This window comes from Pituophis catenifer, unplaced genomic scaffold (genome assembly GCF_029215685.1).
Source record: "Pituophis catenifer annectens isolate HBS135680 unplaced genomic scaffold, rPitCat1.0.hap2 SCAF_7, whole genome shotgun sequence".
Taxonomy (NCBI): domain Eukaryota; kingdom Metazoa; phylum Chordata; class Lepidosauria; order Squamata; family Colubridae; genus Pituophis; species Pituophis catenifer.
Genome location: NW_027256887.1, coordinates 33,030,800 through 33,043,753, shown reverse-complemented (window position 1 = coordinate 33,043,753; position 12,954 = coordinate 33,030,800).

Below are 12,954 nucleotides of genomic sequence, written 5' to 3'. Positions count from 1 at the left end.
ACCACCGTACAAAACGCCGTGAGAGGGCGATTTTTGGACCTGACCCCCGGACGCTGTCTATATTTCACTCCTCTGACTGTGATAACATCAAATTGGCCCCTGGTTATTGGCCATGGACTATCACCTCCCTTTGATGTTTGATGTACTCGGTGAATGACCTTCGTGCCCTGCGAGACTCCCCCCTCTCGCAGGTCTGGCCCTCTTCGTTATCGAGGGCCTATCTTGATGACGGGCGTTGGAGCCCCGAGAGATGGCATGCGGCTAAGAAAAGTTTGAGGGGTTTTTTAAGTGGGTTTTTTAGTGAGTTTTTAACAAAAATTTTAAGGGGTTCGGGGGGGATTAGGGTGGGTTCTGGGGGAAATCCACCGGGTTCAAGACCAGCCTTAGCGAAGGGCTGCGACATTAGGGACGTAGAACCGGAGGTCGGGGAGGGGGTTGGAGTTCGATTTGAAGAGGGCTGTTCCATCAGCATAGTGAGTGGGAGGGGCAGATATGGCGGAAGCTGGGGACCATATCATGTGCGGGGAATGCGCACTCGCTATCTTAGAGCGATTGCGCATTCCGGTCCCCAATGCTTTTCTTGTTCCCCAGGTTGTCCAGATTCTCAGGGCCAGAGCCTCCGGCTGATGTTGTGCAACGCCAGGTCCGTTGTTAATAAAGCCCCCCTCATTCACAATCTTATTCAGGAGGGGGAGGCGGACCTGGCGGGCATTACGGAGACCTGGTTGGGCCAGGAGGGGGGAGTCCCCCTCGTGGATATATGCCCACCCGGCTTCCGTGCATTTCATCAGCCGAGGGCTCAGGGCAGGGGCGGGGGGGGGTGGCGGTTATTATAAAGGAAGGTCTGGATCCAAGGGAGACCACTGTTCCACAGATAGCCGGATGTGAGTCCCTCTTTGTGAAGTGGGGTCGTGGAGTACAGATGGGCCTGTTGGTCACGTACCTGGCTCCCTGCCACGTGGCAACGGCCCTGCCCGAGCTCCTTAATGTTATAGCCGAGGTGGCAGTGGACACCCCCAGACTTGCCATCATGGGGGATTTCAACCTGCCATCTATTGGTGAAACGTCTGAGGTGGCTCGAGAGTTCATGGCTTCCATGACGGCCATGGACCTTACTCAGTTAATTCATGACCCCACTCACACAGGAGGACACACTCTGGACTTAGTTTTTGTCTCTGGTCAGTGGTTGAGTGGCCTCGATATAGGGGATATAGCCATCGAACCCTTGTCATGGTCTGACCACTCGCTCCTTCGACTGGACTTTCTAACCGCTGCACCCTGCCGCAGGGAGGCGGGACCGACCAGGTGGTTCCGCCCCAGGCGCCTGATGGACCCTGATAGGTTCCAGATGGAGCTTGGGCCATTTCCTGAGATTCTGGCTCATGACTCGGCTGAAGACCTGGTGGCCGCCTGGAATAGTGCGGCTGCCGGGGCCTTGGACCGAGTCGTGCCTTTGCGGCCTCTGACCCGGCAGCGAACTCACCTAGCTCCTTGGTTTTCCGAGGAGCTTAGGGAGATGAAGCGCCGGAAAAGACGCCTGGAGAGTAGTTGGAGGACCAGCCGCTCCGAACCTGACCGAACACTGGTGAGGTCTCATATTAAGACCTACCTAGTGGCGATAAAAGCGGCGAAAACTAGCTATTTTGCCGCTCTTATCGCGTCATCAGATAATCGCCCAGCCGCCCTGTTTAGGGTGACCCGCTCCCTCTTCCATCTGGAAGTGCGGGATGACCCCTTGCAGGGTCGAGCTGAGGATTTTGTGCAGTATCTGTATGACAAAATCGCTCAGATTCGGGAAGGGCTGGCCTCTGACTGGGTATGTCCAGACGGGATGACTGAGACAGGTCTTGAGAGTGTTATCTGGGGGGAGTTCGATCCTGTGGCTCCCGAGGACATGGACAGGGTCCTGGGACGGCTGAACGTGACCACATGTTTATTGGACCCGTGTCCCTCCTGGTTGGTACTGGCTTCCCGGGAGGTGACACGAGGCTGGCTCCAGAAGATTGTTAACGCTTCTTTGGGTGAGGGGGTCCTGCCGGCCACTTTGAAAGAAGCGGTGGTGAGGCCCCTCCTCAAGAAGCCTTCTCTGGATCCGGCTGTTTTGGCTAATTATCGTCCAGTCTCCAACCTTCGCTTCATTGCGAAGGTTGTTGAGAGTGTGGTGGCGCAACAGCTTCCCCGGTACCTGGATGAAGCTGTCTATCTAGACCCGCTCCAGTCCGGCTTCCGGCCTGGGCACAGCACGGAAACGGCATTGGTCGCATTGGTGGATGATCTCTGGAGGGCCCGGGATAGGGGTTGCTCCTCTATCCTGGTCCTGTTAGACCTCTCAGCGGCTTTTGATACCATCGACCATGGTATCATGTTGCACCGGTTGGCGGGGTTGGGGGTCGGAGGCACCGTTTTGCGGTGGTTCTCCTCCTACCTCTCTGACCGGTCGCAATCTGTGTTGACAGGGGGGCAGCGGTCGACCCCGAGGCACCTTGCTTGTGGGGTGCCACAAGGGTCGGTCCTCTCGCCCCTTCTGTTCAACATTTATGTAAAGCCGCTGGGTGAGATCATCCGTGGCTTCGGGGTGGAGTTCCATCAGTACGCTGACGACACCCAGCTGTACATCTCCACCCCAAGCCACCCCAATGATGCCCTTAAAGTGATGTCCCAGTGCCTGGAGGCCGTGCGGGCCTGGATGGGGAGAAACAGGCTCCAACTCAACCCCTCCAAGACCGAGTGGCTGTGGCTTCCGGCGTCCCGATATAGCCAGCTGACGCCATCGCTGGCTATTGGGGGCGAATCACTCGCCCCCACGGAGAGGGCTCGTAACTTGGGCGTCCTCCTGGATGCACGGCTGTCGTTAGAAGATCATTTGGCGGCCGTGGCCAGGGGGGCTTTTTATCAGGTCCGCCTGATACGCCAGTTGCGCCCCTTTCTAGATCGGGACTCCCTACGCACAGTCACTCAGGCACTCGTCACTTCCCACCTGGACTACTGCAACGCTCTCTACATGGGGCTCCCCCTGGGGTGCACCCGGAGGCTCCAGCTGGTCCAGAACGCGGCCGTGCGGGGCATTTTGGGGGCGACGAGGCGCTCCCACGTGACACCTCTCCTGCGCGAGCTGCACTGGCTCCCGGTGGTCTTCCGGGTGCGCTTCAAGGTGTTGGTGACCACCTTTAAAGCGCTCCATGGCTTAGGGCCGGGGTACTTACGAGACCGCCTTCTGCCACCAATAGCCTCCCACCGGCCAGTACGCTCCCACAGAGTGGGCCTCCTCAGGGTGCCGTCCGCCAGACAATGTCGGCTGGCGACCCCCAGGGGGAGAGCCTTCTCTGTGGCGGCGCCCGCCCTCTGGAACAACCTCCCCCCAGAGCTACGTACAATAACAGACCTCCGGATTTTTCGTCGGGCCCTGAAAACCCATTTATTTCAACTAGCTGGGCTGGCTTGAGCCAAATTTTAAACGGATTTTAAATTGGAATGTTTTAATTACGGCCAAAATTATTTAATTATTTTAAACAGTTTTAGATTTTGTATGCTTTGTATGTATGTCTTGTTTTTACTTTGGCTGTTCACCGCCCTGAGTCCTACATTGGAGAAGGGCGGTATAGAAATTTAAATTTAAACAAATATGCATCGGTTCATTGCTGCCACCCCACCACAAGAGGGGGCTGTCCATCTGACCTAACCACCGTGAGAGGGTGGTTGGATCTATTTCCCCCTTGGAACTGTGGTCGTCCTGGCTTTGGACTATGTCCTCTGTTGTGAGGGGACAGGGGACTTGGTCCTGCAAATATGTCTCTGAGATTTTCCCCATCCCTTTGTCTTCTCCTCGGTCCTTTATATACACCCTCAGGATATGGTCGTGTCACCCATTATGATTAATGTACTCAGCAGCGGAGCTTCTTGGTCTGCGAGACTCCCCCCTCTCGCAGGCTTGGCCCTCCATTCTATCGAGGGCCTACCTCGATGACGGACTCTGGAGTCCCGAGAGGTGGCATGCCGCAAAGAGGGGGCTGCGGGGTTTTTTAAAATTGTCCTTGTTTAAACTTTTAAGGGGTTCTGGGAGGGGGGAGGGGGGTGGGATTGGAATTAGGGTTGTGGGTTTGGGGGATAACCCACTAGGGGGAGAGTCGGGCTTGGCCAGGACGTTCGGCGGGGGGTGGTGGGGGATCCGGAGGGGGTCAAGCTGGTCCAGACTGTGTTTTTACCATCGGTACTGTGTGTGGGAGAGGTAGATATGGCGGGAGCAGGGGGCCATATCATGTTAAGGGAGCACGCACCCGCTGTCTTCAAGCGGTAGAGTGCTCCGGCCCCCAAGGCTCCACCCGTTCTCCAGGTAGTACAGACCTTCAGGGCCCAGGCCTTCGCCTGATGTTGTGCAACGCCAGGTCTGTAGTAAATAAAGCCCCCCTCATCTGTGATCTTGTTTACGAGGGGGGAGCGGACCTGGCGGGTATTACGGAGACCTGGTTGGGCCCAAAGGGAGGGGTCCCTTTGGTAGAAATGTGCCCACCAGGTTTCCATGCATTCCATCAGCCAAGGTCACAGGGGAGGGGCGGGGGAGTAGCGGTTATTATTAGAGAAGGCCTTAGGCCAAGGGAGACCACTGTACCTCAGACAGCTGGTTTTGAGTCCCTCCTTGTGAAGTGGGGCCACGGGGTTCAGATGGGCTTGCTGATCACGTACCTGGCTCCCTGCCACGTGGTGGCAGCCCTGCCCGAGCTGCTCAACGTTATTGCCGCGGTGGCGGTTGATACCCCCAGACTTATGGTCATGGGGGATTTCAACCTGCCATCCGTGGGTGAGGCATCTGAGGTGGCTCGGGAGTTCATGGCTTCCATGACGGCCATGGACCTGACCCAACTAATTCATGGCCCTACGCACACTGGGGGAAACACACTGGACTTGGTTTTTGTCTCTGGACAGTGGTTGAGTGATCTCGAGATAGGGGATATAGTCATCGAGCCCTTGTCATGGTCAGATCACTCGCTCCTTCGCCTTGACCTTCGAACCGCGGCACCCCGCTGCAGGGAGGCGGAACCGGTAAGATGGTACCGCCCCAGGTGCCTGATGGAACCTGATAGGTTCCAGATGGAGCTTGGGCCAATCCCGGAGGTTCTGGCTCACGCCTCATCTGGGGACCTAGTGGCCGCCTGGGATAGGGCGGCTGCTGGAGCCCTGGATCGAGTCGTGCCTTTGCGGCCTCTGACCCGGCGCCGATCTCGCCTGGCTCCTTGGTTCACCGAGGAGCTGAGGGAGATGAAGCGCCGGAAAAGACGCCTAGAGAGCTGTTGGAGGACTAGTCTTTCTGAATCTGACCGAACACTGGTAAGATCTCATATTAGGAATTACCTAGTGGCGATAAAAGCAGCAAAATGTTCTCATTTTACTGCTCTTATTGCGTCATCAGATAATCGCCCTGCCACCCTGTTTAGGGTGACCCGCTCCCTGCTCCACCAGGAAGCGCGGGAGGACCCCTTGGAGGGAAGAGCCGAGGATTTTGTTCAGTATCTGTATGACAAAATCACTCAGATTCGGGCAGGTCTGGATTCTGACGGGATAGATCCAGCGAGGGTGACGGAGACAGGTCTTGAGACTGTTATCTGGGATGAGTTTGATCCTGTGACCCCAGATGACGTGGACAGGATTCTGGGTAGATTGAACGTGACCACATGTTTGTTGGACCCGTGTCCCTCCTGGTTAGTGCTGGCTTCCCGGGAGGTGACGCGAGGCTGGCTCCAGTGGATTATAAATGCTTCGTTGGGTGAGGGTGTCTTTCCCGCCGCCCTGAAAGAGGCGGTGGTAAGGCCTCTCCTCAAGAAGCCTTCCCTGGATCCAGCAGTATTGGCTAATTATCGTCCAGTCTCCAACCTTTGCTTCGTTGCGAAGGTTGTTGAGAGTGTGGTTGCGCGACAGCTACCCCAGTATCTGGATGAAGCGTCGTATCTAGATCCGTTCCAGTCGGGCTTCAGACCTGGGTACAGCACGGAAACGGCATTGGTCGCGTTGGTTGATGATCTCTGGAGGGCTCGGGACAGGGGTTGTTCCTCTGTCCTGGTCCTGTTAGACCTCTCAGCGGCTTTTGATACCATCGACCATGGTATCATGCTGCACCGGCTGGAAGGGTTGGGGGTGGGAGGCACCGTTTTACGGTGGTTCTCCTCCTTTCTCTCTGACCGGTCGCAGTCTGTGTTGACAGGGGGGCAGAGATCGACCCCAAGGCCCCTTATATGTGGGGTGCCGCAGGGATCGGTTCTCTCGCCCCTTCTGTTCAACATTTATGTAAAGCCGCTGGGCGAGATCATCCGTGGTTTCGGGGTGAAGTACCATCTGTACGCTGACGACACCCAGCTGTACATCTCCACCCCGGATCACCCCAACGATGTCCTTGAAGTGATGTCCCAGTGCCTGGAGGCCGTACGGATCTGGATGGGGAGAAACGGGCTCAGGCTCAACCCATCCAAGACCGAGTGGCTGTGGTTTCCGACGTCCCGATATAGTCAGCTGGCGCCATCGCTGGCTATTGGGGGCGAATCATTGGCCCCCACGGAAAGGGCTCGTAACTTGGGCGTCCTCCTGGACTCACGGCTGTCTTTAGAAGAGCACTTGACGGCCGTGACCGGGAGGATTTTTCATCAGGTTCGCCTGATTCTCCAGTTGCGTCCCTTTCTAGATCGGGACTCGTTACACACAGTCACTCATGCCCTCGTCACCTCTCGTCTGGACTATTGTAATGCTCTCTACATGGGGCTCCCCTTGAGGTGCACCAGGAGGCTCCAACTGGCACAGAGTGCGGCCGCGTGGGTGGTTATGGGAGCAACATGGAGCTCCCATGTAACACCTCTCCTGCGCGAGCTGCACTGGCTCCCGGTGGTCTTCCGGGTGCGCTTCAAGGTTCTGGTTACCACCTTTAAAGCGCTCCATGACTTAGGACCTGGTTATTTACGGGACCGCCTACTACCACCAACAGCCTCCCACCGACCAGTACGCTCCCACAGAGAGGGGCTCCTCCAGGTGCCGTCGGCCAAACAATGTCGGCTGTCGGCCCCTAGGGGGAGAGCCTTCTCTGTGGGGGCACCGACGATCTGGAATGAGCTCCCCCCAGAGATATGGAGGATTCCGGATCTGCGCACCTTCCGCCGCGAGTTGAAGACGCTTTTATTTCATCAAGCGGGCCTCGCCTAAATCTTCTCCCTTTTAAGTGTAAATTTTAAATTTTTAATGTATTTTAAAATTATGGGTATTTTAAATTATGGGTATTAATTCAGCCAAATTTATTTAATTCATTTTATTTGATTTTAAATTTTGTATATCTATGTGTTTTATTTCATGGCTGTACACCGCCCTGAGTCCTTCGGGAGTAGGGCGGTATAGAAATTCAATAAAATAAAATAAATAATATCTTGAAAGGAATAATGATAAGGCAAGAGGATTACAGAATAAAGGCATTTGCAGATGATCTGGTTGTTACCTTAACACAGCCAATGAAATCAATAATCCAGATGAAAGACATTATACAAGATTATGGTAAAGTTTCAGGTTTTAGATTGAACCAGAAAAAAACTAAGATGATAGTTAAAAATATGACACAAGATCGCAAATACGAGCTTGAAAGGAGGGCAGGTTTTGAGATTGTACCAAAGGTAAAATATCTAGGTGTTCAGGTTGCAGAATCAAATATGAAATTGTTTCAAAATAATTATGAGGTGTTATGGCGAGAAGTTCAGAAAGATATGGAGAATTGGAAAAAACTGCAGCTGTCTTTACTTGGAAGAATAGCAGCAGTTAAGATGAATATTTTGCCAAGATTTCTTTTCTTGTTTCAAATGATTCCGGTGCTTAAAAGTGATAAACAATTGAAAGTGTGGCAAAGTGGAGTGAACAGATTTGTCTGGAACGAGAAAAAACCGAGAGTGAAACTGAAAATTATGCAAGATGTTCCAGAAAGGGGAGGTCTTAAACTTCCAAACCTACAATTATATTATGAAGCAGCAGCTTTGACCCAAGCAAGTGATTGGTTTGGAAGGAAAAAGACTGGAATATTGAATATAGAAAGTTTTGATCTTGAATTCGGATGGCATGCTTACTTATTTTATGAGAATAAAGTGGACAAAGTATTTAAAAGCCATATACTTAGAGACTCTCTGATGAGGGTTTGGAAGAAGCACCGATTCAAATGGGATTACAAAATACCGCTATGGTTGGATCTTGGTCATATTATGTGGAATACAAATATAATGTCACTCGGGGGGGGGTTTATACAAAGAGGTTCTTTTTACAGATGCGAGTAGATGGCAGTTGAAGACATTAGAGACACTGTTGGACGAAGGGATTAACTTAACTTGGTTACAATATAATCAACTTCAACTGAGATGGAAAGAGGACCAAAAAACTGGTATTATGTTGCATGAGGAAGAGCTGGTTAGACATATAAAAGAAAAAGGTCCAATGCATATTAAAAGGCTTTATAATGTTTTGTTAGAAAGGGATTCAGAAACCGAATTGGTTAAAGATTGTATGATTAAGTGGGCACAAAATTTTGAAGAACCAGTGATGTTGGAAACATGGGAAAAAATCTGGGTTCAGAACGTTAAGTTCACACAGTCGCAGAATTTAAGGGAAAATTTTTATAAAATGTTTTATAGATGGCATTTAGACCCCAAAAAATTGTCGTGTATGTACCCTAATGTTCAGCCAAAATGTTGGAGATGTGATTGTTTAGATGCTACATATTATCATGTTTGGTGGACCTGTAAGAAAGTTAAGGCTTTTTGGATAAAAATTTGGTGGGTTATGCAGAATGTCTTGAAGAAAAAAGTTCAATTTTCTCCACAATTGTTTTTATTGGGTATAGTTAAGGGTTTTACTTTGGGTGAAACAAAGTTGATATTGTATATGATAACAGCTGTGAGATTATTGATAGGTAAATACTGGAAAAATGCAGCTCTGCCCATGATCGAGGAATGGACTTTGAAGATGGCCAGTTTTGCAGAGATGGTGAAGATTTCGGCATATTTAAAAGATTGTTCGCAAGAGACTTATGAATGGGAATGGAAGAAGTGGATAGATTATGTTCAGAACAAATACCAAACCAGGAAATATCAAATAGTTTTTATTTGAAAATGTTATATTATATTAAGATAGAAATATTTTAATGTAATGAAGATGAAAAATTATAAGGGGGAGGGAGGGGTTCAAGTTTTATACAAAGGGTTTTTTTTTTCTCTTGATATGAGCATATTGTATGGAAGTCCGGGGGGAGGGGAGGGTTAGGGAGGGTTAGGGAGGAAGAGGTTGGGAGATTTGGGTGGGTTGAGGGGGGGGGAAATGGGGTGAAAATGTAATTGTAAAACTTTTGCAATAAAAAAAAAAGATGAGAATTTGAAGATATGGCAGAAGGGTATTAATAATTTTGTTTGGGCAGGGAAGAGACCGAGAATAAAACCAAAAATAATGCAGGATACACGTGAAAGAGGAGGTCTCAAAATGCCTAATTTAAGACTTTATTATGAGGCAGCTGTTCTTTCAGCAATGAGTGATTGGATGAATTTAACAGAAGAAAGAATATTGAATATTGAGGGATATGATTTGGTTTACGGGTGGCATGCTTATTTATTATATGATAAGAAAGTGGACAAGACTTTTAAAAGTCATATATTAAGGAATGCTCTATTGTGTGTCTGGAAAAAGTACAAGTATAAACTAAACGAGAAGTTACCATTGTGGGCAATACCCAGACACGCGATAGAGAATATAAATGTAGAGCAAAGGCAGGATGTGATTACATATAAAGAGCTTCTTAACAAGGAAAGAGGTATACTACAATTAAAATCTTTGAATCAACTAAGAGAAGAAAGGACAATTTGAACATGGTTTCAATATGTACAGTTGCAAGCTAGATGGAGAGGAGATCAGAAAATTGGTTTTCTGCAAAATGAGGAGAACTTGGTAAAACAGATTAGAGATCAAAGTCAAATGCATATAAAATGATTGTATAATGCATTGGTAGAAATAGATTCAGAAACGGAGTTAGTTAAGGACTGTATGATAAAGTGGACACAAAATATTGAAGAACCAATAATGATGGAAACATGGGAAAAATATATTAGAAATGTGAAGTTCACGCAAGCCCAAAACTTAAGAGAGAATTTTTATAAAATGTTTTATAGATGGCATCTGGATCCTAAAAAGCTAGCCTGTATGTATCCAAGTGTGCAACCTAAGCGTTGGAGATGTGAATGTGATGATGCCACGTATTATCATATATGGTGGACATGTAAAAAAATTAAGGCATTTTGGATAAAAATATGGATTATTCAAAATATTCTCAAAAAGAAGATAAAATTTACTCCACAGTTCTTTTTGTTAGGCATAATTACAGATTGTACTGTTATAGAGATTAAGTTGATTTTAAATTTAATAACAGCAGACAGACTCTTGGTGGCATAGTACTGGAAGAAGGAAGATTTGCCTACTATTGAAGAATGGACACTAAAAGTAGTGAATTTAGCAGAGATGGCTAAAATTTCAGCGTATTTGAAGGACCATTCAAATGAAAGATATATATTGGAATGGAGAAGATGGATTAACTATATTCAAAACAAATATTGGGCTAAAAAGTTTCAAATAGCTTATGAATGAAATCTATATTTCCTTTTTGAATATGTTTAGTTAGTTGAAAGGGGAGTTAAAGAGCAAGGGGGAGTTTGGAGACCACAGAAAGTTAGCTTATTTTAGCTTATGTTTGTTATGCTATACCCTGTTTTTGCTCTAGGAAGTCCAGGGGGTGGGTGTCGGAGGGGAGGGGGGTTGGAGGGAGAGGGGGGATGGGGGTGGGAGGGGGGAAAATTGTTGTAATGAATGTTAAAACTTTTTAAATAAATAAAGAGACGACTCTACACATGGACATCATCAGACGGTCAACACAGAAATCAGATTGACTATGTGCTCTGCAGCCAAAGATGAAGAAGTTATTTACAGTCAGTAAAAACAAGACCAGGAGCTGACTGTGGCTCAGATCATGAGCTTCTCGTTGCAAAATTTAGACTTAAATTGAAGAAAGTAGGGAAAAGCACTAGGTCACTCAGGTATGAACTAAATCGTCCCTGATGAATATACATTAGGGGTGACAAATAGATTTAAGGAATTAAATCTGGTAGACAGAGTGCCTGAAGAACTATGGACGGAGGTTTGCAACATTGTAAAAGAGGTAGCAACTAAAACCATCCCAAAGAAAAAGAAACGCAAGAAAGCAAAATGGCTGTCTGAGGAAACTTTGCAAATAGCTGAGGAAAGAAGGAAAGCAAAAGGCAAGGGAGAAAGAAACTTACACCCAAAAGAATGCAGATTTCCAGAGAATAGCTAGAAGAGATAAGAATCGGGAGAAATCCAGCAGGTTCTGACAGGTTCTAGAGAACCGGTAGTGGAAATTTTGAGCAGTTTGGAGAACCAGTAGTGGAAATTTTGAGTAGTTCAGAGAACTGGCAAATACCACCTCTGGCTGGCCCCAGAGTGGGGTGGGAATGGAGATTTTGCAATATCCTTCCCACATGAGTGGGGAGGGAATGGGGATTTTGCAGTATCCTTCCCCTGCCATGCCCACCAAGTGACGCCCACCAAGCCATACCATGCCCACCAAGCCACACCCACAGAACCGGTAGTAAAAAAAAATTGGATTTCATCACTGATAAGAATGCCTTCTTAAATGAACAGTGTAAAGAAATAGAAGAAAACAATAGAATAGGGAGGACCAGAGATCTCTTCAAGAAAATTGGAGATATGAAGGGAACATTTCATGCAAAGATGGGCATGATAAAGGACCAAAATGGCAGGGACCTAACAGAGGTAGAAGAGATTAAGAAGAGGTGGCAAAATTACAGAAAGAACTATACAAGAACGAAGTTAACATCCCTGATAACCAAGATAGGGTGGTCACTGACCTCGAGCCAGACATCCTAGAATGTGAAGTCAAATGGGCTTTAGGAAATCTGAGGAACAACAAAGCTAGTGGAGGTGACAGTATTCCAGCTGAGCTATTCAAAATCTTAAAAGATGCAGTAAAAGTGCTACACACAATTTGGCACAAATTTGGAAAACTCAACAATGGCCACAGGATTGGAAAAGGTCAGTTTACATTCCAATTCCAAAGAAAGGCAATGCCAAAGAATGTTCAAACTTGCACTATTGCACTCATTTCACGTGCTAGACTCCGGCAGTATGTATGTATTTATTTATTTATTTATTTGTTCAACTTGTATGCCGCCTTTCTCCGAAGACTCAAGGCGGCTTGAGTATGTAGATCGAGAACTACCAGAAGTACAGGCAGGATTTAGAAGAGGCAAAGGAACTAGAGATCAAATTGCCAACATACGCTGAGAAAGCTAGGGAGTTCCAGTAAAACATCTATTTCTGCTTCATTGACTATGCTAAAGCCTTTGATTGTGTGGATCACAACAAATTGTGGCAAGTTCTTAAAGAGATGGGAGTACCAGACCATCTTATTTGTCTCTTGAGAAACCTATATGCGGGTCAAGAAACAACAGTGAGAACTGGACACGGAACCACTGATTGGTTCAAAATTGGGAAAGGAGTCTGGCAAGGCTGTATACTATCGCCCTGCCTATTTAACTTATATGTAGAGCACATCATGAGAAAGGCGGGGCTAGGTGAATCAAAAGTTGGAATTAAGATTGCCGGGAGAAATATCAACAACCTCAAATATTCAGATGATACCACTCTAATGGCAGAAAGCGAAGAGGAACTAAAGAGCCTTTTGATGCAGGTGAAGAAAGAGAGTGCAAAAGTTGGCTTGAAACTCAACATTAAGAAAACTAAGATCATGGCATCGGGCCCTCTCAATTCCTGGCAAATAGATGGGGAAGAAATGCAGGCTGTGACAGATTTTATTTTCCTGGGCTCCAAGATCACCGCAGATGGGGACTGCTGCCAAGAAATTAAAAG